The 26,654-nt window shown below is 52.3% G+C and overlaps 1 protein-coding gene across 2 annotated transcripts in view; it reads right to left on the bottom strand.

Annotated features, from left to right (window-relative positions):
- Nucleotides 1-26,654, bottom strand: part of DRC1 (dynein regulatory complex subunit 1) — a 232,807-nt gene that overhangs the window by 148,779 nt on the left and 57,374 nt on the right. The gene's annotated exons all lie outside the window — the stretch shown is intronic.

Here is a 26,654-nt window from a genome sequence, read left to right as displayed (position 1 = left end):
CGGATTTTGGACATTTTGTGCTAAACGTCTCAATCTGAATAGCAGACGTAACCATTTTCGTTAAAGCAAAACGTCTATCTTCATTTTTATTTTATTTTTTCGAAAATACCATTTGTAACAAGGTTTTGTGCTCTATGTGTTTATCTTTTCAGGTCATTTTCGGGAAAAAAAACGCACAAGTGAGAAACAGAGAAAATCAAGGCATTGGGATGTAGGAGGGCCCAACATTTTTAGCAGACTGGTTTCCCAGACATCCCAGGACAGTAATGGGGCACCATAGAGGGCATTGCTGTGGATTTTATATAAATGCTCCCAGGTACACATCTCACCATTGCTCCCTTATCTTGTCTGCTGAGCCCTCCAAAACCCACCCAACACCCACTGCCCCCAACTGTACACCACTACAATACCCCTTATGGTGAAAGGGACATCTGTATGTGGGTACAGTGGGTTTCTAGTGAGTTTTGGAGGGTACACAGTTTCCACCACAAGTGTAACACGTAGGGGGAGATATGGGCCTGGGTCCACATGTCTGCAGTGCACCGTACCCACCACTACACTATTGCAGGGACCTGCACACTGCTCTAATAGACCTGGCTATAACATCTGGGGCTGTCAGAGGCTAGTACCATTTTATTCAAATTTTTTTGGGGGGTGGGAGGGGGCCAGTGACCACTGGGGGAGTAAGTGGGGTCATCCCTGAATCCCTCCAGTGGTCATCTGGTCATTTAGGGCATCTTTTTGTATCTTATTCGTTAGAAAAACAGGTCTAGACCAAAACATTGAAGTTTTCACCCTAGATGTTTTGGTTTTGTTCTATTATGGCTGTAACATGTCCAAATGTTAGTCCTGCCCTAAGCCTGCCCTAATCCCACCTTCAAAATGCCCCCAACACGCCCCATTGTGATTTGGACGCACTGTAGACGAAAAGCATACATAGACTTCTGCAAAACAGAGTCTGAAAATAATGATTTGGACATTTTGAGAAGAAATCCATTCAAATGGTTTTTCTCTTGAAACTGATCCCCATAGTCTCACATGTGGGTGATGTCATCCCAAGGAACAGATCTCCAGCTTCTTTACTCAAAGCTTTAGAGAGTGTTGAACTGTGCATGTGTGTGCCTTCCCACCTGCTATTGTCATGCGAGACCTAGCTAGATGACTTTCCAGCTTATAATCGAACGAGAAAAACGCCCAAGTTCCGACCTAAATCGGGAGATGGGCGTTTATCTCACAAAAACGAATAACGCGGTATAATCAAAAGCCGAATTTGGGACGCTTTCAACTGCACTCCGTCGCGGATGCGGACAAAGTGGACGGGGGCGTGTCGAAGGCGTGTCAAAGGCGGAACTGGGGCGTGGTTATCACCCGAACAGAGATGGGCGCCCTTCGCCGATAATGGATGCGTTTGTAGCTAGAATTTAGGGCACTTTTCCTGGACCCTGTTTTTTCACGAATAAGGCCCCAAAAAGTGCCCTAAATGACCAGATTACCCCCAGAGGGAATCGGGGATGACCTCCCCTGACTCCCCCAGTGGTCACTAACCCCCTCCCACCACAAAAAAATGATGTTTCACAACTTTTTATTTTCACCCTCAAATGTCATACCCTCCTCCCAGGCAGCAGTATGCAGGTCCCTGGAGCAGTTGTTAGGGGGTGCAGTGGACGTCAGGCAGGTGGACCCAGGCCCATCCCCCCTACCTGTTACAATTGTGCTGCTTAATGCTTATTAGTCGTCCAACCCCCCCAAACCCACTGTACCCACATGTAGGTGCCCCTCTTCACCCCTTAGGGCTATAGTAATGGTGTAGACTTGTGGGCAGTGGGTTTTGAGGGGGATTTGGGGGGCTCAACACACAATGGAAGGGTGCTATGCACCTGGGAGCTCTTTTACCTGTTTTTTTGTTTTTGTAAAAGTGCCCCCTAGGGTGCCCGGTTGGTGTCCTGGCATGTGAGGGGGACCAGTGCACTACGAATCCTGGCCCCTCCCACGAACAAATGCCTTGGATTTATTCGTTTTTGAGCTGGGCACTTTCCTTTTCCACTATCGCTGAAAAGCAAAAACGCCCAGCTCACACATTGGCGAATAAAACATGGGCGTCTATTTTTTATCGATAATACGGTTCGGTCCGCCCCTTCACGGACCCGTTCTCGGAGATTAACGCCCATGGAGATAGGCGTTTCTGTTCCATTATGCCCCTCTTTCTAACATAAAATACAACTCCAAAGGAGAGGAGGTAGGGTTCGTGAGATTATAGGACTCATTTGCAAAAGAGAAAAATGTCCAAAAAGTGGCATAAATCTGCACTTAGATGTTTCTCACACAAAAACGTCCAAATTGGTATTTTCAAAACCAAATTTTTAGATGTTTTTCTATGAAGTCTATCAGAAGTACGTTCAGATCACAAGGGGGCATGTCAGCGGTGTGGTTAAGAGTGAGATCTGGGCATTCCTAACAATTGGATGTTTTTCAGCCATATGGAACAAAACAAAACTGTCCAGGACTAAAATTAAGATTTTTGAGCTAGACCTGTTTTTATAATGAATAAAGCACGAAAAGGTGCCCTAAATGACCAGATGACCACTGGAGGGACCCCCCTTACTCCCTTAGTGGTCACTGACCCCCCCCCCCACCCTCCTACCACCTAAAAATATGATTTAAAATATTACTTACCAGTCTCTATGCCAGCCTCAGATGTAATACTCAGGTCCAATAGAGCAGCAAGCAGGTCCTTGGTGTAGTCTAGTAGTGGATGCAGTGCACTGCAGACAGGTGAACCCAGGCCCGTACCTCCCCTACCTACTACACTTGTTGTGGAAATTGTGAGGCAAAACAACCACAGAAGGTGATCTCTCCACAGGAGAAATGAAGAACACCAGGTACACACAGTGGATCCAAAAAAGAGTCCTCTCTCATGTAATTTCTTCCCAAACAATGTTTGGGACTAGTCTTATATCTTTATTAAAATCAATAAAAGCCCGACACGAATCGTGTTTCGGCCACACTGGCCTGCATCAGGGGTCTCACACAGCCGCCTCCAGCCGCAGATACAAAGCAAACCAGCACAGCGATTAGGATCTGGAAGACTAGTGGAAATTGTGAGCCCTCCAAAACTCACCAGAAATCCACTGTACCCAAGCAGGATATCATAGTCTCACATATAGGACTCCCTAGCTACAGACTGCCTTCAACAAAAAAGGTATATTAAACTGAGAGCTTTACAACAGGCAAGGTGCGAGGGAGTGAGTGGCAGAGGGGCAGGAAACACTCCCTCACTGGTGTGGTTCAGCCCCTTTTAGGCATATGGCGTTAGACTGCCCAGTAGAGAATGACACAGGGATGGGGATCCGCGGTAAACGCGAGGATGGGGCGGGGACAGATCCCGCGGGGATGAGGATGGGGACAAACTTTGTCCCCGTGTCACTTTCTACTTTGAAGCCTCTTAATGAACTGGACTGTTATTTATGTTTGATTGACGCAGACGACAATATTTTTATTTTTTGGAAAAACAAGCAAACATGCTGGCCACAACTAAATTTGCATGGGGGATCCTGTACATCCTGCTACCAACACATCTTCTAAGAAGACATCTTCTATTGCAGGAGGGACTGTGGAAGACAGGAGAGCTAGGCTGAATCCTGAGATTGTTGATGACTCCTCATTCATCTACAGATTAAAAAATCATAACAGTACTTCATAGAGTATATTTCTCCCCTCTGGGGCATACAGAACGAGTTGTATTTTGTATCTCTGGACATTTTAACAGGGTGGATTAGGATTTCATGGGGTAGTAGAAGTCAGCTATTGCTGGGGTTAGAAGGGTAGAGGGTGGTGGTGGTGTTGGTGGTGGGAGGGTTTATTATAGCTACTCATTGTTATTATTGTTTTCTATTTGTAATTTATACACAATTGCACAACATATTGTTCCTTTTAATACTTTAATACAAAGATTTAAATATAAAATCATAAATGTTTGAGGCTTCTGCAGATGAGAACAGAGCCCATGTGGATGAGGCAGGAAAGGGACAGAACCTGAGGGGACGGAGCGGGGACGGTGACAGGGCCTGCAGGGATGGGGTGGGGCCTGAGATAGAACCCACGGGGACGGGGCGGGGATGAGGACAAATTTTATCCCCGTGTCATTCTCTACTGCCGAGGTGGAGGCTGCAGGTGGTGCAAGACTGAGCCTGAGTCAGAGGGTAGGGCTAAAACAGAAGAGAGCTAAAAGCTCTGAGACTGCATAGATCAGGGAGGCCCCGATACAGAGGTTTAGAGGAGAGAGTTTCAGGGAGAGGAGTAGCCAGACTCAGTATTTTGGATGGGCACTGAGGTAAATTGGATGGGCCCTTACACTCACACATGCCCCCTCCCCCCACCACCACACCACAAATATCTTCCCGGAGGTATTTTTTAAGAACATAAGAGGGGGTTTTTCACATACCCCACATCTTTTTCCTCTCCTCCGCGGTGTCCCGGCATCTGAGCTCCTGTCTCTGAACTCCATCCTTCCCTGATGTTGGTACGGGCGTCCTCGGTGCCTGCAACGATCATTCTTGCTGCTTGCACCAGCCCCATAGGCTTCCATCTGCCATGTCCCGCCCTCGCTGAGGTCATTGCCTGTTTCTTGTCTGGCAGAACGCAGCTGATAGAACCCTGTGGGGCCAGCACAAGCAGCAGAAATGGATTGCTGCAGGCACCGAGGACACCTGTACCAACATCGGGGAGGGAAGGAGTTCAGAGACAGGAGTGCAGATGCCAGGACACTGTGGAGGAGAAGGGGAAAGAGAGCAGTGTGGTGCTGCAGCTGGGTGGGCCTAAGCAAGAATGGGTGGGCCCGTGCCCACCCAGGCCCACCCATAGCTATGCCACAGCCTTCAAGAGAGAAGAGGACTCCACTTTAAGATAAGCTGCGGTACTGTAGGAGAGGATCAGGGAAACAGTGTGGCTCAAGCTTAACCCTGCAGAAAGTATGTGGAAAGACTATCAAGGTACGAGAGAACCTTGAATTGTTTTGATGCATGTCCAGAGGGAACCCAGGAAGGGGTTAATGAACACTGTTGGGCTAGGCTGAGCAGCCAGCCCAAAAGAGATTATGGGGACAGTGATATCTGAGGAACCAGAGAGAAAACAGATTGTAATTATGCTGGTCTAAAACCTGTGAAGTAATAGGGGTGCACATGCTGAGTGAAATAATAAAATATTTTCCCTTTTTCTTGCAAGCCCTATGTGTCTGACTGAGTTTGTGTCCCATCAAAGCCACACCCTTGACCACATTATCACACAAGGCTTAACTTTATGAACCTGTGGGGTTGTTTTTCTTTTGCAAAAGCGGCCTAGAGCAGAATGACATGGGCCTAGAAAGTGGAGTTGGATTCTAAACCACAAATAAATTCTGAAGGACTGTCCTGCCACCTTGAGAGTCCTGCTCCAACTACAATAACGTGAAGAGAATGTGTGAACCAAAGACCACATTGCAGCTCTGCAAATCTCTTATGGAGGCTGATCTCAAGTAGGCTACTGAAATTATGAGCTGTGACATGACCCTCTAAAGTCAGTTCAGCCCGCACATGTGTAAGAAATGCAGCCCACTAGCAAATTTGAGAGAGTGCATTTGCCAATGGCAATCCTCTTCCTGTTTGGGTCAAAAGAAACAAAAAGCTGAGTGGACTTTCTAAGGGCTTTAACTCAGTGGTGTGCTGGAGCTGGCTCATGAGAGCTGTTTCTTAGTTTTTTAAGAATTTTGGGAGCCAGTTGGGAGCTCCCAAAATCTGGGCTCGGATGACTCAGGTCCCCCTTCTGACAGTGGCATCAACCTCCTCCCCTATGGCTGTGGCATCTTCTCACCCCACTGCCAAGCCCTACCCCATGAAGCACCTCTCTGTGCTTGCACTCTTTGTCCTCCCTCCCCCCCCTCCCCGAACCTCCTTGCTTCTTCTATTGCCGCAATTAATCTTTTAAAAACAGTGCTGGAACACATCAGTAGGAACAGGCTGCTTCAACCAATCCTGGAGGGCCTTCCTTCAGCCCTTGGGGGAGGGACAGGATGAAGGAAGGCCCCTGGGATTGGCTGAAGCAGCCTGCTCTTGCTAATGTGTGCCAGTAGTAGTACTGCTTTAACAAATTAACCGTGGCAGAACAAGCAAGGAGGTGTGAGTGAGTTGCTCTATCCACATTGTTGTTCAGTATTGTTGGTAGCATTTTTATTTGATCTCACTTACATTTTTAAACGTGCCAATATTGGTTTCATCGCTTAGAGTACTAATTTGTTCTAAATTTTAAATCATTGTGTCATTGGGAGGAGCTGGTTATAGGGACTCCTTGTTTTCGTGCAGCCACCAAAGCAGACATCATGTTATGAGAATCAGGTGCTTAATAATCAGACTTACTATTTATAAGTGTAGGAGTGGACCACTGAACACTGGATACTACTAGACCAAGGAGCCCACCTCAAGCTCTGTGCATACTACTGATGGACTTTTACTACCTCTGTTTCTGCCCTTATGGGGCATACTCCATACTTGAATGTATTGGGCATTTAAGTTCTCTTGTATTGTGCCTTAACCAGCTCCTGCTGCCTTAATGCCTATCCGAGGGAGACAGAATGCAGATGCTTTAGATCAACAGCTTGTAATTTGAGTCAGCAAGGCTTGCACACAGAAACCTGCCTGCCTATAGATGCTATGTGAATAGATGGCCTTGGAGGGTGTTGCCAACCCCCACCCTGCATCTCTGTGCTTAACGAACCTTATCTCCTCAGCCAGAAAGGAGCATTGTATTATGTGTGTGTGTAGAGCAGAACGCTAAGTTTCGTTTCCCTAGCCAGTATCATTTCAGTATTATGACGTGTGTATGTACTGTGAACTACAAATGTGTAATGTGAGAACTACAAATGTGTACTGCGCATGTCAACTGTGATGTATAGGGGGAAGTATAAATGTAAGTGTCGGATGATTTCTGTCGGACAGTATCCTGAGAGAGAACTCAGTGCTGTTCATTGCTAGCAATAAAAGTTGCATTGTCTTGGAACCAATTTGCCTTTCGTCTCCTGATTTACGAGCCTGTTTCAGTGGCGAGCCCAGCCAGGAGTACAAAAGGGAAATCGGATTATATTCTTTCCCCTCCCCACTGCAGCCGGATTGGGTCCCCGACCCCCCTCCCGAGAAGGTGGTGAGTGGCCACCGCTGACTTCAGCGTCCATCTCCCGGCGGAGGGCCGATCGATTCCAGCCGACTGGAAGTGGGGCTGTGTGGTTCCGGCAAGGCATCTTTCTTTTTTCTTTTTTTTTTCTTTTCTTCTTTTTTTCTCTCCGGAGAGACGCGTACGACGGCGCGGCCTGCAACGACGACGGACAGGCGAGTATACTCAGCGTAGTGACCGGCCCAGTAAGGGGCCGAAGAAGAGGCTTGATCACCCTCTTAGCCAGTGACTAATACGGACTAGGTCCCGAAACCTCACTAGGCTTTTGGGCGAAGAAACCGAACGGGAGGGTTTCTTGTGGCGTATGAAAGTTGTGTGTGTGGGCTTGCATTTCCGGGCTGGGCGACCACGTCCCGGTCAGGCCGAGTGTTGACCCTTTTGTGTCCGGTGGAACGAGACCCCTTACTCCTCCACCATCCTTTTCCCCCTTTGTCTGTCTCCTATCCTTTGGCACTCAGGTTAGGATGGGCGGGGGTGGATCCACACCGTTAGACTTAATGACGGAACACTTTAGCGAAGTGTTCGACCAAGATAAATGTAGTAGGGCCGGGATGATACAGCGATGTCAATTTATGTGGCCTGGGCTAGGGATTGCTGAATGGCCCCCGGAAGGGTCATTTGAGTATGAAAAGGTGGCGGCGGTCATGAATATTGTTATAGTTGAGGGGAACCCAGGCTGTCCCGAGGACATTCCGTTATATAGAAGCGTGGTTGGATGTAGTCCGGAACCCGCCGGACTGGGCCCAACGTAAGGTAGAAAAAGCTGCCCTTATGGTGGTGAACCAGAGAAAGGGCCGGAAAACTAAACTTAAAGCCCTGAAAGCCCTGCAGACCCATGCCTTCACTCTCCAAACCCCGGCAACCGTTGCCGTCCTGAAGGCCGCAGGGACCGCCCCCATAAGGCCGACCGCCCCCAGCATTGAAGCCCCAGAGACCACGCCCCGCACTACCAGCACTAAGGCCAAGGCCACGCCCCGTACTACCAGTACACTTCCCAGAACGAAATCCCTGAAGGGAACCCGAGGGAAAGTTCAGGGCTCGCCCGAAAAGATACCTCCGAAGGCCCCAATACTTGCTACGACGGAGGCCTACGAAGACGATGCTGCGCCCCCTCCCTACGCCCCCATATATCCCGACCTCGCGGACTTGCCAGAGGGCCAGGATAACGCCGAGGCCTCCGAGTCCGGGTCGGACGCTGAAGACACTTCCCGGCCAAACACACCCGAGTCAACAGGTGCAGGTCCTGCAACCTCCAGGAAGAGCCAAAGGGTAGTAAAGAAAATTACTCGATTCCCCCAATCGAGTCCGATAAGCACCCTCCCTTCTAGCCGGAGAGCGGAAGTGACCGACCTATATCCGGTCCGGCAGTCTACGACCTATACCCCTAACCCGGCGGCAGGAGCCCAGCCCATCCAGTCGACCGTCTACAGCCACGTTCCCTTCTCCAGTGCCGACCTATATAACTGGAAACTGCATGGGCCTTTGTATGACCAGAAACCCGAACAGCTGATAGAGCTGGTGGAAGGCATCATATACAGTTATAATCCCACATGGGGTGACCTCAGGCAATTGAGCGCCCACATTCTAACCACTGAAGAACGTCGTCTCCTACAACAGAATATGGAACAAGCCGTTCGGGATGCCAACCCGGGCCATGCCAACTTGCAGAACCTCTTAGACACGGAAGTGCCCACCGCGGTCCCTGCGTGGGACTACCGGACCGATGAGGGCCAAACCGTCATCCGCCGGTATCAGCAGGCATACCTGGCGGCCCTAAGAAAGGGGAAACAGAAGATTACCAATATGGGTAAAATCCACAATGTAGTCCAGCAGAAGAATGAAAGCCCAGGGGATTTCCTCGAACGCCTTATGGACGCATTTAGGAGACATAGCCCGATAAATCCCGAAGATCCCAAAAACGTCCCTACAGTGGTCATGAGTTTTGTTAGTCAGTCAGCACCAGACATAAGAAGAAAACTCCAGAGAACTGAAGGATTTGAAGGAATGAGTATCAGCCAACTGAAAGCTATAGCTGATCGTGTATTCGGATACCGCGATCAGGAAGAGAAGACCGAAGCCCGGAAGGAGTCAACCAGACGGATGCGCGAGAATGCGGATGTGCTGGCCACGGTGCTGGAAGAACGCCTGGGGTCTAGACCGCGTGGCAAGGGCAGAGGCCGAAGGGGCCGGGGAGCACGGTCCCCCATAGGACGCGATCAGTGCGCCAATTGCCGAGAAGAAGGGCACTGGTGGGAGGACTGCCCGGAGAAGCCACGAGACCAGAAGAGAAAGGAGGAGGACGATGATCGCCCACGAGGCCCCAGACAAGGACGACGAGGACGGGGCCGAGGCCGGGGGCGTACCGAAAACCAAGAATGGCAGATGGCCCTTGACGCGACCCGGGACCGCACGGCATGAAGGGACCGGGAGGGCAGAGTCCCCACTGACCCTCTGGTGGAAATCCGAGTGGGGACGCAATTGATGAAGGCCCTCCTAGACACTGGGGCCCAGCGATCTGTTATCACCACTGCCATCGCCCCGGCCACGAAAGAAACCATACCGATTGTGGGTGCCTCTGGGAAGTCACTCACGGCTCCCCTCCTCAAGGAACACCAAGTCCAGATCAGAGGGACGATGGTGTCTCACCAGTTCATCCATATCCCCGAATGTCCAGTCCCCCTGATTGGCCGCGACCTACTGTGCAAACTCCAAGCCACCTTGAAGTTTAAACCCACGGGTGAAGTGGAAGCTCATTTTGAAGACCAACCGGTGACGCTCATCTGCCCGGTGCGGGAAGAATGGAGACTACACGCCCCCCTGATTGCAGGCCCTGACGACTGTCGTTACTGCCAGGACACCCCTTTCGCACGGCAGAGGAGAGACCTAATGGCGGGGGTACCCGACGTATGGGCAGAAGTGAACCCCGGTGGGCTGGCCGCTAACGCCATCCCCATCTGGATTGAGCTCAAACCAAATGCTCAAGTTGTCAACCAAGGACAATATCACATCCCTTATGCAGCCCGGCATAGTATGCAAACACACCTACAGAAACTCCTTCAACAAGGGGTCCTTAAACCGGTCAGATCTGCTTGGAACACCCCATTACTGCCCGTGAAGAAGCCAGGAACATCAGAGTACAGGCCCGTCCAAGACCTGAGGAAGGTCAACAACCAGGTGGCCGACATAGTTGCCCTCGTACCGAATCCCTACTCCATCCTAGCCCAAGTGCCATCCCAGACCAAGTGGTATAGTGTCATTGATTTGAAGGACGCCTTCTTCTCCATTCCTCTTGCTGCCGACAGCCAGAAGTTGTTTGCCTTCACGTGGGAAGACTTACAGACTGGGAATAAGCAGCAATTCACATGGACCCGGCTTCCCCAGGGGTTCAAGAACTCGCCTACCCTCTTTGGGAACCAACTTGCTCAGGACCTGAAAACGTACCAGGACGAGTACGGGCCGGTCGTCCAATACGTGGATGACCTGTTGGTGGCCCGTGAAACGTACACGGACTGTGCAGAAGCTACCCTTTACCTCTTGAAAACCCTGGAAGCCCAGGGGTACCGGGCCAGTCGCAAAAAGGCCCAGATATGCGAGATCGAAGTCGAGTATCTGGGGTTTCGCCTCCGAGAAGGAACCCGAAGGCTCGGTACCCCCCGAACCCAAGCCATTCGCAACCAACCCACCCCTGCGAATAAGAAGGAATTGCGGGCACTCCTCGGAGCCGCTGGATACTGCCGGATCTGGGTCATCAACTTCGCTGTCCTGACCCAAGACTTGTACGCCAAACTGAAAGGACCCGAACTCGAGGGCCAAAATCTCCAGTGGGAGAAACACGAACTGAAAGCCCTTCAGGACCTCAAGGAGGCCCTTGTGGCCCCACCAGCGCTCGGACTGCCAGACGTGACTAAGCCGTTCCACTTGTTCATCGACGAAAAGAAGGGATTGGCACTTGGAGTCCTCACCCAACTGGTCGGCACCTGGCAACGCCCTGTAGCATACCTCTCCAAGGGCATGGACAACGTGGCACGAGGATGGCCGGGCTGTCTCCGAAGCATTGCGGCGGCCTGTCTGCTGATACACGAGGCCAATAAACTCACGTTTGGCCAAACACTTTTTGTGACTACACCCCACACCATCCGCGGCCTACTCGAGAGCCACGGACCCAGATGGATGACCAACTCCCGATTGGTTAAATACCAAGCCCTCCTGTGCGAAAATCCGGAGGTGCGGATCCTGGATACAACCAACCTTAATCCCGCCACCCTCCTTCCGGCCCCTGAACCACCACTCCACGACTGTGAGGAGGTAATGGCCACTGTGCATTCTAGCAGACCTGACCTCAAGGACCAACCCTGGCAAGGGGGCATCACCCTTTTCACCGATGGAAGCAGCCAGGTGATAGAGGGAATTCGAAGAGCTGGCTATGCTGTCGTGTCTGAGGACCATGTGATCGAGGCTATGGCTCTGCCGCCCGGAACGTCAGCCCAGAAGGCGGAACTGATTGCCCTCACCAGAGCCCTCCTGTGGGCTGAAGAAAAGGTTGTTAACATCTACACAGATTCCAAATACGCCTTCCTCACCCTCCAGGTGCACGGGGCCTTGTACAAAGAGAGAGGATATCTAACCGCTGAAGGGAAGGGACTCGCAAACGCCACTGAGATCTGTCAACTACTCGAGTCAGTGTGGAAGCCAAAGAAAGTAGCTGTGATGCATTGCAGGGCCCACACCGGCCGGATGGACCCTATTGCCCGGGGAAACCAACGGGCGGATGATGCCGCAAAAAGGGCAAGTCAACTCCCTTACCTCTCTCATTCCCCTGACCCCGTACTCGTCGTTCACCTCCCCACGGAGACCCCCATCTATGCCCCACAAGAGACTGAGTGGGCCCGGCAAGAGGGCCTGGAGTCACGCAATGGCTGGTGGGTACTACAGGATGGGCGCATATGGATACCCGAAGCCTTGGCCTGGACGGTGGCCAAGGAGGCTCACGACCGCACCCACCTGGGCAGGGACGCCCTGGGGCGCCTACTCGAGAAGACCTACTACATCAACAAACTGTCCCTGTGGACCAAAAATGCTTCCAGCCAATGCGCAACTTGTGCTTGGAGACCCCAGAGCAGTGGAATAGTGGAGAGAGCTAACCGATCCCTGAAGAACCAGCTAGCCAAGCTATGCCAAGAGGCCAAAGCCAAATGGCCCGACCTGCTCCCACTGGTCTTGCTGCATCTTAGGTGCCGGGCCTTACTCCTTACGAGATGATGTACGCCAGGCCACCACCACTACCCTCCTTTCCCGACTCCTTGCAGATACAGGGCGAGAACTCCTTAGTGAAACAGATGAAGGCCCTGCGTGAGGTAGTGCAGGACATCCAACAGTACACTGAGAGTGTAGGTCCCCTGGTCCTTACTAGTCCTACACACCAGTTTAGGGTGGGGGATGAAGTCTGGGTAAAGGAATGGGATGAATCTGACTGTCTAAAGCCCAAGTGGAAAGGGCCCTCCCTTGTTCTCCTAACTACCCCAACCGCTGTTAAAATTGCAGGAAGTCCCGTGTGGATACATTGGACCAGGCTGAAACCCGCTGCACCTACCGGCGGCACACCCAAAGTTTGGACTGCCCGCCAACATCCTGACGCTCCACTACGGCTGACCCTGACGAGGAAGTGAACCGGGTCCATGCCTGCCCAGCAACAGGAGCTCAGCTTTTGGACCCACTGTGTCTTTGGCTCTGTGTTTATTGCAGCCTTCATCCTGAGCCTCATTATCTTCTTACTGCAAAGGCTCGGATACCTCCCACCGTATATATGATGCTGAACCTACTCCTCCTCCTTTGCTCAGTCCCGAGCCATCACACCACCCTGAGCCAGAACTGTACTGAGTGCTTGCGCTCAGTACGTCACCGCATGGAGGGGGGGTATCACCTGGTCACCATCCTCATTCATCAATCACAGCCTCCGGAAGGCGGTTGCCGGTCCCTTCCGGTTTGTGCCATTACGACCCCGACTGGACTCCAACAGTTTCACAGGTGCCTCCAGAACAACCTCACTATCTGCCATAGCCCGGTCAAACCAAGATACTACAACGTCACCCTCAGTGTGGGGCTCCCTCAGTATGTCGGATCTATGGGAGTCCAGGGAGATGGCGTCCTGTATTACGTAAATTCCACCCGCATTATTGCAGGTGGTACTCAAACTGTGGCTACCCTTATCTTTGACGTTTGTGTTGCTATAGACAGGCACCCCTGGTCCCACAAGTGCGGAAGTCTAGCTTGGCGCAAGGCCTACGCGAATGATCACAAGTATGTTTGCCCCCTTACCTTAGATGGAAGATATGGATCCCCTTGGTCTTGGTTACCAGACACCCGGACCTCGGGATGGGAACGAGTGTGTGCCTACACAGGAGGTGGATACCCCGGATGTCCCGGTCTAGGTGAAATTCGCAGGGGCTCTGGCAACACCGTGCTCCTTGAATGGCCGCTGAGGGGACCTGGGACCCCCTGGAGACAAACTTGGGGTTTTGGCATTGACGGGACCGGAACGGACCCTATAACCTTCATCACCATCAGCCAGAGCCTTGAGGAGAAGGCACCCACACACTACCAGACCACGGTTGTCGGGTACCAGGATGTATTCGACGAAATTGCTCGCGCTGAAGAGGCAGCGACTAAGTTCCCCATTTCTCCCGAAGCTCGGAACATGTTCCTCAACCTGGCCGAAAACATTGCCCTCTCCCTAGGAATCGCCAATTGTTTCGTCTGCGGAGGCACCGATATGGGTGAGCAATGGCCCTGGGAGGCGAAGGAGATTCACCAGCACATGTGGGACGCCCTCAATACTACCAACATTACCTTTCCCCGGCGTCCGAGGCCCTACGAATGGGCCCTGAGAACCAATATCGTAGGCGCCCTCTGCGCTAGCCGAGCGCCATTGAAGCGTTTCTCTGTACCAGTGGGAGATTCCGCTTGCACGGGGGTCCTTCAGTTTAATGGAAGCCAAAATACCTGGTGGCAGACGGACAACCTGCCCGCCCCGAAGCCCATCTGGACTGAACCCACCTTGAACACAACATGGACATACGGAGGAAACGCCTCCCTTAAGTGGATAGCCCCGGAGGGCTACTACTATATCTGCGGTCGCAGGGCCTATGAACAGCTCCCGGCCCGCTGGTATGGCACCTGTCTCTTGGGCACCGTCCGACCTAGTTTCTTCCTCCTGCCCCTGCGCGTAGGCGAGACGTTAGGTATACCTCTCTATATGGAACAGGGGCCTGGAAACATAGGCAGGCGTAAACGGTCCCCTCGGGACAGCAAGCCCAAGGTCCAGATAGGAGACTGGAAGGACAACGAGTGGCCACCAGAACGTATCATTCATTACTATGGGCCGGCCACGTGGGCTGAAGATGGCACGTATGGGTACCGTACCCCTATCTATATGCTGAATCGCATTATCCGTCTGCAGGCGGTGCTCGAAATACTTACTAACGACTCGGCCCTTGCACTTAACGTCCTGGCGCGACAAAATACCAAATTGATTACCGCAGTATACCAGAACCGCCTGGCTCTTGACTACCTCTTAGCCCAGGAGGGCGGGGTGTGCGGCAAATTTAATCTCAGCAACTGCTGCCTGCAGATTGATGACCAGAGTCACGTCATCAGGGAGATCACTGACCGGATGGTAAAGTTGGCTCACGTCCCTGTCCAAACCTGGAACAGCGCCTGGGATTGGACATCCTCTTTAACCGACTGGCTACCGACCTCTGGCAGTCTCAAGAGTATCCTTGTCATGGGTGGCCTGTTCTTGTTGTCCTGCTTACTAATACCCTTGTCTTTCCCCCTTGTCTTCAGGTGTCTCCGCTCCACCATGGAAAGCATCGCCGACCGCTGGGCAGCCGCCCAACTTATGGCCCTCCAGATGTATTCCCCCATACCACAATCAGATGTGGATGAAGCAGAACTCTGTTCCCCCGAGGCTATCAACGGGCCAACGCCTTTGTGACAGCACAAGTCCGGCTACAAAGGGGGGGGGGGACTCCACTAGGGACCCTCCGTCTCAACCCCGGCGAAGTAACCAGCGGCTGCGCAAGGGCCTAGGGATCTCTCCTTGCCTCTCCCTGCTAACTTCTCTTGTCTCTCTTTTCCCTTCCAGGGCTTATGGAGATGATACTCTCCACCAGAATGGATGTTCAAGTATCAAAAGGGGGGAATTGTAGGAGTGGACCACTGAACACTGGATACTACTAGACCAAGGAGCCCACCTCAAGCTCTGTGCATACTACTGATGGACTTTTACTACCTCTGTTTCTACTACCTCTGTTTCTGCCCTTATGGGGCATACTCCATACTTGAATGTATTGGGCATTTAAGTTCTCTTGTATTGTGCCTTAACCAGCTCCTGCTGCCTTAATGCCTATCCGAGGGAGACAGAATGCAGATGCTTTAGATCAACAGCTTGTAATTTGAGTCAGCAAGGCTTGCACACAGAAACCTGCCTGCCTATAGATGCTATGTGAATAGATGGCCTTGGAGGGTGTTGCCAACCCCCACCCTGCATCTCTGTGCTTAACGAACCTTATCTCCTCAGCCAGAAAGGAGCATTGTATTATGTGTGTGTGTAGAGCAGAACGCTAAGTTTCGTTTCCCTAGCCAGTATCATTTCAGTATTATGACGTGTGTATGTACTGTGAACTACAAATGTGTAATGTGAGAACTACAAATGTGTACTGCGCATGTCAACTGTGATGTATAGGGGGCCTAATGCGCAGGCCCAGCAGGGAAGTATAAATGTAAGTGTCGGATGATTTCTGTCGGACAGTATCCTGAGAGAGAACTCAGTGCTGTTCATTGCTAGCAATAAAAGTTGCATTGTCTTGGAACCAATTTGCCTTTCGTCTCCTGATTTACGAGCCTGTTTCAGTGGCGAGCCCAGCCAGGAGTACAAAAGGGAAATCGGATTATATTCTTTCCCCTCCCCACTGCAGCCGGATTGGGTCCCCGACCCCCCTCCCGAGAAGGTGGTGAGTGGCCACCGCTGACTTCAGCGTCCATCTCCCGGCGGAGGGCCGATCGATTCCAGCCGACTGGAAGTGGGGCTGTGTGGTTCCGGCAAGGCATCTTTCTTTTTTCTTTTTTTTTTTCTTTTCTTCTTTTTTTCTCTCCGGAGAGACGCGTACGACGGCGCGGCCTGCAACGACGACGGACAGGCGAGTATACTCAGCGTAGTGACCGGCCCAGTAAGGGGCCGAAGAAGAGGCTTGATCACCCTCTTAGCCAGTGACTAATACGGACTAGGTCCCGAAACCTCACTAGGCTTTTGGGCGAAGAAACCGAACGGGAGGGTTTCTTGTGGCGTATGAAAGTTGTGTGTGTGGGCTTGCATTTCCGGGCTGGGCGACCACGTCCCGGTCAGGCCGAGTGTTGACCCTTTTGTGTCCGGTGGAACGAGACCCCTTACTCCTCCACCATCCTTTTCCCCCTTTGTCTGTCTCCTATCCTTTGGCACTCAGGTTAGGATGGGCGGGGGTGGATCCACACCGTTAGACTTAATGACGGAACACTTTAGCGAAGTGTTCGACCAAGATAAATGTAGTAGGGCCGGGATGATACAGCGATGTCAATTTATGTGGCCTGGGCTAGGGATTGCTGAATGGCCCCCGGAAGGGTCATTTGAGTATGAAAAGGTGGCGGCGGTCATGAATATTGTTATAGTTGAGGGGAACCCAGGCTGTCCCGAGGACATTCCGTTATATAGAAGCGTGGTTGGATGTAGTCCGGAACCCGCCGGACTGGGCCCAACGTAAGGTAGAAAAAGCTGCCCTTATGGTGGTGAACCAGAGAAAGGGCCGGAAAACTAAACTTAAAGCCCTGAAAGCCCTGCAGACCCATGCCTTCACTCTCCAAACCCCGGCAACCGTTGCCGTCCTGAAGGCCGCAGGGACCGCCCCCATAAGGCCGACCGCCCCCAGCATTGAAGCCCCAGAGACCACGCCCCGCACTACCAGCACTAAGGCCAAGGCCACGCCCCGTACTACCAGTACACTTCCCAGAACGAAATCCCTGAAGGGAACCCGAGGGAAAGTTCAGGGCTCGCCCGAAAAGATACCTCCGAAGGCCCCAATACTTGCTACGACGGAGGCCTACGAAGACGATGCTGCGCCCCCTCCCTACACCCCCATATATCCCGACCTCGCGGACTTGCCAGAGGGCCAGGATAACGCCGAGGCCTCCGAGTCCGGGTCGGACGCTGAAGACACTTCCCGGCCAAACACACCCGAGTCAACAGGTGCAGGTCCTGCAACCTCCAGGAAGAGCCAAAGGGTAGTAAAGAAAATTACTCGATTCCCCCAATCGAGTCCGATAAGCACCCTCCCTTCTAGCCGGAGAGCGGAAGTGACCGACCTATATCCGGTCCGGCAGTCTACGACCTATACCCCTAACCCGGCGGCAGGAGCCCAGCCCATCCAGTCGACCGTCTACAGCCACGTTCCCTTCTCCAGTGCCGACCTATATAACTGGAAACTGCATGGGCCTTTGTATGACCAGAAACCCGAACAGCTGATAGAGCTGGTGGAAGGCATCATATACAGTTATAATCCCACATGGGGTGACCTCAGGCAATTGAGCGCCCACATTCTAACCACTGAAGAACGTCGTCTCCTACAACAGAATATGGAACAAGCCGTTCGGGATGCCAACCCGGGCCATGCCAACTTGCAGAACCTCTTAGACACGGAAGTGCCCACCGCGGTCCCTGCGTGGGACTACCGGACCGATGAGGGCCAAACCGTCATCCGCCGGTATCAGCAGGCATACCTGGCGGCCCTAAGAAAGGGGAAACAGAAGATTACCAATATGGGTAAAATCCACAATGTAGTCCAGCAGAAGAATGAAAGCCCAGGGGATTTCCTCGAACGCCTTATGGACGCATTTAGGAGACATAGCCCGATAAATCCCGAAGATCCCAAAAACGTCCCTACAGTGGTCATGAGTTTTGTTAGTCAGTCAGCACCAGACATAAGAAGAAAACTCCAGAGAACTGAAGGATTTGAAGGAATGAGTATCAGCCAACTGAAAGCTATAGCTGATCGTGTATTCGGATACCGCGATCAGGAAGAGAAGACCGAAGCCCGGAAGGAGTCAACCAGACGGATGCGCGAGAATGCGGATGTGCTGGCCACGGTGCTGGAAGAACGCCTGGGGTCTAGACCGCGTGGCAAGGGCAGAGGCCGAAGGGGCCGGGGAGCACGGTCCCCCATAGGACGCGATCAGTGCGCCAATTGCCGAGAAGAAGGGCACTGGTGGGAGGACTGCCCGGAGAAGCCACGAGACCAGAAGAGAAAGGAGGAGGACGATGATCGCCCACGAGGCCCCAGACAAGGACGACGAGGACGGGGCCGAGGCCGGGGGCGTACCGAAAACCAAGAATGGCAGATGGCCCTTGACGCGACCCGGGACCGCACGGCATGAAGGGACCGGGAGGGCAGAGTCCCCACTGACCCTCTGGTGGAAATCCGAGTGGGGACGCAATTGATGAAGGCCCTCCTAGACACTGGGGCCCAGCGATCTGTTATCACCACTGCCATCGCCCCGGCCACGAAAGAAACCATACCGATTGTGGGTGCCTCTGGGAAGTCACTCACGGCTCCCCTCCTCAAGGAACACCAAGTCCAGATCAGAGGGACGATGGTGTCTCACCAGTTCATCCATATCCCCGAATGTCCAGTCCCCCTGATTGGCCGCGACCTACTGTGCAAACTCCAAGCCACCTTGAAGTTTAAACCCACGGGTGAAGTGGAAGCTCATTTTGAAGACCAACCGGTGACGCTCATCTGCCCGGTGCGGGAAGAATGGAGACTACACGCCCCCCTGATTGCAGGCCCTGACGACTGTCGTTACTGCCAGGACACCCCTTTCGCACGGCAGAGGAGAGACCTAATGGCGGGGGTACCCGACGTATGGGCAGAAGTGAACCCCGGTGGGCTGGCCGCTAACGCCATCCCCATCTGGATTGAGCTCAAACCAAATGCTCAAGTTGTCAACCAAGGACAATATCACATCCCTTATGCAGCCCGGCATAGTATGCAAACACACCTACAGAAACTCCTTCAACAAGGGGTCCTTAAACCGGTCAGATCTGCTTGGAACACCCCATTACTGCCCGTGAAGAAGCCAGGAACATCAGAGTACAGGCCCGTCCAAGACCTGAGGAAGGTCAACAACCAGGTGGCCGACATAGTTGCCCTCGTACCGAATCCCTACTCCATCCTAGCCCAAGTGCCATCCCAGACCAAGTGGTATAGTGTCATTGATTTGAAGGACGCCTTCTTCTCCATTCCTCTTGCTGCCGACAGCCAGAAGTTGTTTGCCTTCACGTGGGAAGACTTACAGACTGGGAATAAGCAGCAATTCACATGGACCCGGCTTCCCCAGGGGTTCAAGAACTCGCCTACCCTCTTTGGGAACCAACTTGCTCAGGACCTGAAAACGTACCAGGACGAGTACGGGCCGGTCGTCCAATACGTGGATGACCTGTTGGTGGCCCGTGAAACGTACACGGACTGTGCAGAAGCTACCCTTTACCTCTTGAAAACCCTGGAAGCCCAGGGGTACCGGGCCAGTCGCAAAAAGGCCCAGATATGCGAGATCGAAGTCGAGTATCTGGGGTTTCGCCTCCGAGAAGGAACCCGAAGGCTCGGTACCCCCCGAACCCAAGCCATTCGCAACCAACCCACCCCTGCGAATAAGAAGGAATTGCGGGCACTCCTCGGAGCCGCTGGATACTGCCGGATCTGGGTCATCAACTTCGCTGTCCTGACCCAAGACTTGTACGCCAAACTGAAAGGACCCGAACTCGAGGGCCAAAATCTCCAGTGGGAGAAACACGAACTGAAAGCCCTTCAGGACCTCAAGGAGGCCCTTGTGGCCCCACCAGCGCTCGGACTGCCAGACGTGACTAAGCCGTTCCACTTGTTCATCGACGAAAAGAAGGGATTGGCACTTGGAGTCCTCACCCAACTGGTCGGCACCTGGCAACGCCCTGTAGCATACCTCTCCAAGGGCATGGACAACGTGGCACGAGGATGGCCGGGCTGTCTCCGAAGCATTGCGGCGGCCTGTCTGCTGATACACGAGGCCAATAAACTCACGTTTGGCCAAACACTTTTTGTGACTACACCCCACACCATCCGCGGCCTACTCGAGAGCCACGGACCCAGATGGATGACCAACTCCCGATTGGTTAAATACCAAGCCCTCCTGTGCGAAAATCCGGAGGTGCGGATCCTGGATACAACCAACCTTAATCCCGCCACCCTCCTTCCGGCCCCTGAACCACCACTCCACGACTGTGAGGAGGTAATGGCCACTGTGCATTCTAGCAGACCTGACCTCAAGGACCAACCCTGGCAAGGGGGCATCACCCTTTTCACCGATGGAAGCAGCCAGGTGATAGAGGGAATTCGAAGAGCTGGCTATGCTGTCGTGTCTGAGGACCATGTGATCGAGGCTATGGCTCTGCCGCCCGGAACGTCAGCCCAGAAGGCGGAACTGATTGCCCTCACCAGAGCCCTCCTGTGGGCTGAAGAAAAGGTTGTTAACATCTACACAGATTCCAAATACGCCTTCCTCACCCTCCAGGTGCACGGGGCCTTGTACAAAGAGAGAGGATATCTAACCGCTGAAGGGAAGGGACTCGCAAACGCCACTGAGATCTGTCAACTACTCGAGTCAGTGTGGAAGCCAAAGAAAGTAGCTGTGATGCATTGCAGGGCCCACACCGGCCGGATGGACCCTATTGCCCGGGGAAACCAACGGGCGGATGATGCCGCAAAAAGGGCAAGTCAACTCCCTTACCTCTCTCATTCCCCTGACCCCGTACTCGTCGTTCACCTCCCCACGGAGACCCCCATCTATGCCCCACAAGAGACTGAGTGGGCCCGGCAAGAGGGCCTGGAGTCACGCAATGGCTGGTGGGTACTACAGGATGGGCGCATATGGATACCCGAAGCCTTGGCCTGGACGGTGGCCAAGGAGGCTCACGACCGCACCCACCTGGGCAGGGACGCCCTGGGGCGCCTACTCGAGAAGACCTACTACATCAACAAACTGTCCCTGTGGACCAAAAATGCTTCCAGCCAATGCGCAACTTGTGCTTGGAGACCCCAGAGCAGTGGAATAGTGGAGAGAGCTAACCGATCCCTGAAGAACCAGCTAGCCAAGCTATGCCAAGAGGCCAAAGCCAAATGGCCCGACCTGCTCCCACTGGTCTTGCTGCATCTTAGGTGCCGGGCCTTACTCCTTACGAGATGATGTACGCCAGGCCACCACCACTACCCTCCTTTCCCGACTCCTTGCAGATACAGGGCGAGAACTCCTTAGTGAAACAGATGAAGGCCCTGCGTGAGGTAGTGCAGGACATCCAACAGTACACTGAGAGTGTAGGTCCCCTGGTCCTTACTAGTCCTACACACCAGTTTAGGGTGGGGGATGAAGTCTGGGTAAAGGAATGGGATGAATCTGACTGTCTAAAGCCCAAGTGGAAAGGGCCCTCCCTTGTTCTCCTAACTACCCCAACCGCTGTTAAAATTGCAGGAAGTCCCGTGTGGATACATTGGACCAGGCTGAAACCCGCTGCACCTACCGGCGGCACACCCAAAGTTTGGACTGCCCGCCAACATCCTGACGCTCCACTACGGCTGACCCTGACGAGGAAGTGAACCGGGTCCATGCCTGCCCAGCAACAGGAGCTCAGCTTTTGGACCCACTGTGTCTTTGGCTCTGTGTTTATTGCAGCCTTCATCCTGAGCCTCATTATCTTCTTACTGCAAAGGCTCGGATACCTCCCACCGTATATATGATGCTGAACCTACTCCTCCTCCTTTGCTCAGTCCCGAGCCATCACACCACCCTGAGCCAGAACTGTACTGAGTGCTTGCGCTCAGTACGTCACCGCATGGAGGGGGGGTATCACCTGGTCACCATCCTCATTCATCAATCACAGCCTCCGGAAGGCGGTTGCCGGTCCCTTCCGGTTTGTGCCATTACGACCCCGACTGGACTCCAACAGTTTCACAGGTGCCTCCAGAACAACCTCACTATCTGCCATAGCCCGGTCAAACCAAGATACTACAACGTCACCCTCAGTGTGGGGCTCCCTCAGTATGTCGGATCTATGGGAGTCCAGGGAGATGGCGTCCTGTATTACGTAAATTCCACCCGCATTATTGCAGGTGGTACTCAAACTGTGGCTACCCTTATCTTTGACGTTTGTGTTGCTATAGACAGGCACCCCTGGTCCCACAAGTGCGGAAGTCTAGCTTGGCGCAAGGCCTACGCGAATGATCACAAGTATGTTTGCCCCCTTACCTTAGATGGAAGATATGGATCCCCTTGGTCTTGGTTACCAGACACCCGGACCTCGGGATGGGAACGAGTGTGTGCCTACACAGGAGGTGGATACCCCGGATGTCCCGGTCTAGGTGAAATTCGCAGGGGCTCTGGCAACACCGTGCTCCTTGAATGGCCGCTGAGGGGACCTGGGACCCCCTGGAGACAAACTTGGGGTTTTGGCATTGACGGGACCGGAACGGACCCTATAACCTTCATCACCATCAGCCAGAGCCTTGAGGAGAAGGCACCCACACACTACCAGACCACGGTTGTCGGGTACCAGGATGTATTCGACGAAATTGCTCGCGCTGAAGAGGCAGCGACTAAGTTCCCCATTTCTCCCGAAGCTCGGAACATGTTCCTCAACCTGGCCGAAAACATTGCCCTCTCCCTAGGAATCGCCAATTGTTTCGTCTGCGGAGGCACCGATATGGGTGAGCAATGGCCCTGGGAGGCGAAGGAGATTCACCAGCACATGTGGGACGCCCTCAATACTACCAACATTACCTTTCCCCGGCGTCCGAGGCCCTACGAATGGGCCCTGAGAACCAATATCGTAGGCGCCCTCTGCGCTAGCCGAGCGCCATTGAAGCGTTTCTCTGTACCAGTGGGAGATTCCGCTTGCACGGGGGTCCTTCAGTTTAATGGAAGCCAAAATACCTGGTGGCAGACGGACAACCTGCCCGCCCCGAAGCCCATCTGGACTGAACCCACCTTGAACACAACATGGACATACGGAGGAAACGCCTCCCTTAAGTGGATAGCCCCGGAGGGCTACTACTATATCTGCGGTCGCAGGGCCTATGAACAGCTCCCGGCCCGCTGGTATGGCACCTGTCTCTTGGGCACCGTCCGACCTAGTTTCTTCCTCCTGCCCCTGCGCGTAGGCGAGACGTTAGGTATACCTCTCTATATGGAACAGGGGCCTGGAAACATAGGCAGGCGTAAACGGTCCCCTCGGGACAGCAAGCCCAAGGTCCAGATAGGAGACTGGAAGGACAACGAGTGGCCACCAGAACGTATCATTCATTACTATGGGCCGGCCACGTGGGCTGAAGATGGCACGTATGGGTACCGTACCCCTATCTATATGCTGAATCGCATTATCCGTCTGCAGGCGGTGCTCGAAATACTTACTAACGACTCGGCCCTTGCACTTAACGTCCTGGCGCGACAAAATACCAAATTGATTACCGCAGTATACCAGAACCGCCTGGCTCTTGACTACCTCTTAGCCCAGGAGGGCGGGGTGTGCGGCAAATTTAATCTCAGCAACTGCTGCCTGCAGATTGATGACCAGAGTCACGTCATCAGGGAGATCACTGACCGGATGGTAAAGTTGGCTCACGTCCCTGTCCAAACCTGGAACAGCGCCTGGGATTGGACATCCTCTTTAACCGACTGGCTACCGACCTCTGGCAGTCTCAAGAGTATCCTTGTCATGGGTGGCCTGTTCTTGTTGTCCTGCTTACTAATACCCTTGTCTTTCCCCCTTGTCTTCAGGTGTCTCCGCTCCACCATGGAAAGCATCGCCGACCGCTGGGCAGCCGCCCAACTTATGGCCCTCCAGATGTATTCCCCCATACCACAATCAGATGTGGATGAAGCAGAACTCTGTTCCCCCGAGGCTATCAACGGGCCAACGCCTTTGTGACAGCACAAGTCCGGCTACAAAGGGGGGGGGGGACTCCACTAGGGACCCTCCGTCTCAACCCCGGCGAAGTAACCAGCGGCTGCGCAAGGGCCTAGGGATCTCTCCTTGCCTCTCCCTGCTAACTTCTCTTGTCTCTCTTTTCCCTTCCAGGGCTTATGGAGATGATACTCTCCACCAGAATGGATGTTCAAGTATCAAAAGGGGGGAATTGTAGGAGTGGACCACTGAACACTGGATACTACTAGACCAAGGAGCCCACCTCAAGCTCTGTGCATACTACTGATGGACTTTTACTACCTCTGTTTCTACTACCTCTGTTTCTGCCCTTATGGGGCATACTCCATACTTGAATGTATTGGGCATTTAAGTTCTCTTGTATTGTGCCTTAACCAGCTCCTGCTGCCTTAATGCCTATCCGAGGGAGACAGAATGCAGATGCTTTAGATCAACAGCTTGTAATTTGAGTCAGCAAGGCTTGCACACAGAAACCTGCCTGCCTATAGATGCTATGTGAATAGATGGCCTTGGAGGGTGTTGCCAACCCCCACCCTGCATCTCTGTGCTTAACGAACCTTATCTCCTCAGCCAGAAAGGAGCATTGTATTATGTGTGTGTGTAGAGCAGAACGCTAAGTTTCGTTTCCCTAGCCAGTATCATTTCAGTATTATGACGCGTTCTGCTCTACACACACACATAATACAATGCTCCTTTCTGGCTGAGGAGATAAGGTTCGTTAAGCACAGAGATGCAGGGTGGGGGTTGGCAACACCCTCCAAGGCCATCTATTCACATAGCATCTATAGGCAGGCAGGTTTCTGTGTGCAAGCCTGTTTTAAAGTGAGTTCTGGTGTGTGCATGTGATAATCTTTGAATAACTGTCTATACTTATGGCTATGATTTCTGAACATGCAACATCATTAAAGGACAGACTTTTAACTGCCCAGTTGGGTATATATGCTAATCTCAACATTGTTAAATGTTTCATACATAGCCATATACTTGCTCCCCTGATATAACTGAATTCTATTATTCTGCCTCACAGTATTTTCAAATGTAAGCCACATGTCACCAAGGTTCCTCGGTGCCGCCTGAGGGTCAGGTCCGAGGATGGACAGTCCCAAGGGGCCTGCACAGCAGGAGGCCTAGAGATAGGTGCAGTCCCACTCGAAACCTCACTTTTAGAAGGAGCCATGTTTACTGACACTCCCAATACTGGTGTGATGCTCGACGTTGATGCCGACGTCGAGGAACCGAACTTGGCTCAAAAAATCCCCTCTCATTCAGCCTCTCAGGAACCTGCAGGGCTTTGGTTGGGCCCAAGACACTGCAGCACCAAGAATGGGTGTCCTTTCCTGAGATAGTCCGATTGCACTGGGTACACCACTGGGAATCATTGTGGACATGGACGGAAAAACTTTGTCAATGGTGCCTGAAAAAGGGGCAAGGCACAGAGAAAAAGAAAGGGAAAGACCCAACCAAAGTCAGAGCCTAAAAATGTCACAAAGATGACGGAAATTAAAGAAAACTTAAAGAAATCTTAAATCCGGCAAAATAAAACTAAGAAAACATAAAGGACGGGTTTGTAAGGCCCAAGAAAAAGAGCCACAAGAGAAGCAGAAAAAAATACCGAAAGGCACTAACAGCTCTCAAGTAAAGAGAATACAAAAAGATGCAGCTTCTCCTCATGTGGAAAAAAGAGAACTGAGGAGTCCACATTCACACGACGGGCAGAAAGGCACTTGCACATGAGCAGTGGAGCACAGCTCGTGCTCCACAAAGCTAGTTTTTACTATGGCAAAAGCCAGACCGGGCGACACGGATCGGCATCACCTGCTTGTCCTCGAAGAAAACCAATTTTGACATGAGTTGAGGGAGGGCACCAGAATAGTGCATCCATTATGCTCCACGGAAAAATGGCAACTGGCTAAGTCATGCACATACATGGTCAAACACTCTCAAAAGCTTTCAGTAAAGAAGCCGGAGAGTGTTTCCTGTGTGAAGACTACATCAGATGAGATTATGACATACTGTTTGTCCTTGGAGAAATATAAGTAATGCACAATTAGACTATTAAGCAATTACAGCGAAGAGAAGATGATAGATTTAAAAATATCCCTGTATTTCCCAATATTTACGTATAAGTTCTCAGACGGTTCTCAGTTCTTATCATTGCAAACCTAAGTACTCTACATAATTGTTTTCCCAAAGTGCTTCAAGAGATAAAAACATTTTTTTAAACTGAAAGGAGGAAGTAGTGCTATTGTCTTCTTCTTTCTCTATCTGTTAATCTGACCATTTCCATCAAAATAGATGCGAGTTTGTATTATTTTTATTCATATCTATAATCATATTACATAGACTACGACTACAAGATTCTGGAGTTTACAGTGAAATTAGAGACCACACATATAACAAATATAAC

Source organism: Microcaecilia unicolor, chromosome 3 (genome assembly GCF_901765095.1).
Source record: "Microcaecilia unicolor chromosome 3, aMicUni1.1, whole genome shotgun sequence".
Lineage (NCBI taxonomy): Eukaryota > Metazoa > Chordata > Amphibia > Gymnophiona > Siphonopidae > Microcaecilia > Microcaecilia unicolor.
The sequence above is the reverse complement of the archived record's forward strand: the minus strand, read 5'-3'. Positions and strand labels throughout refer to the sequence as shown.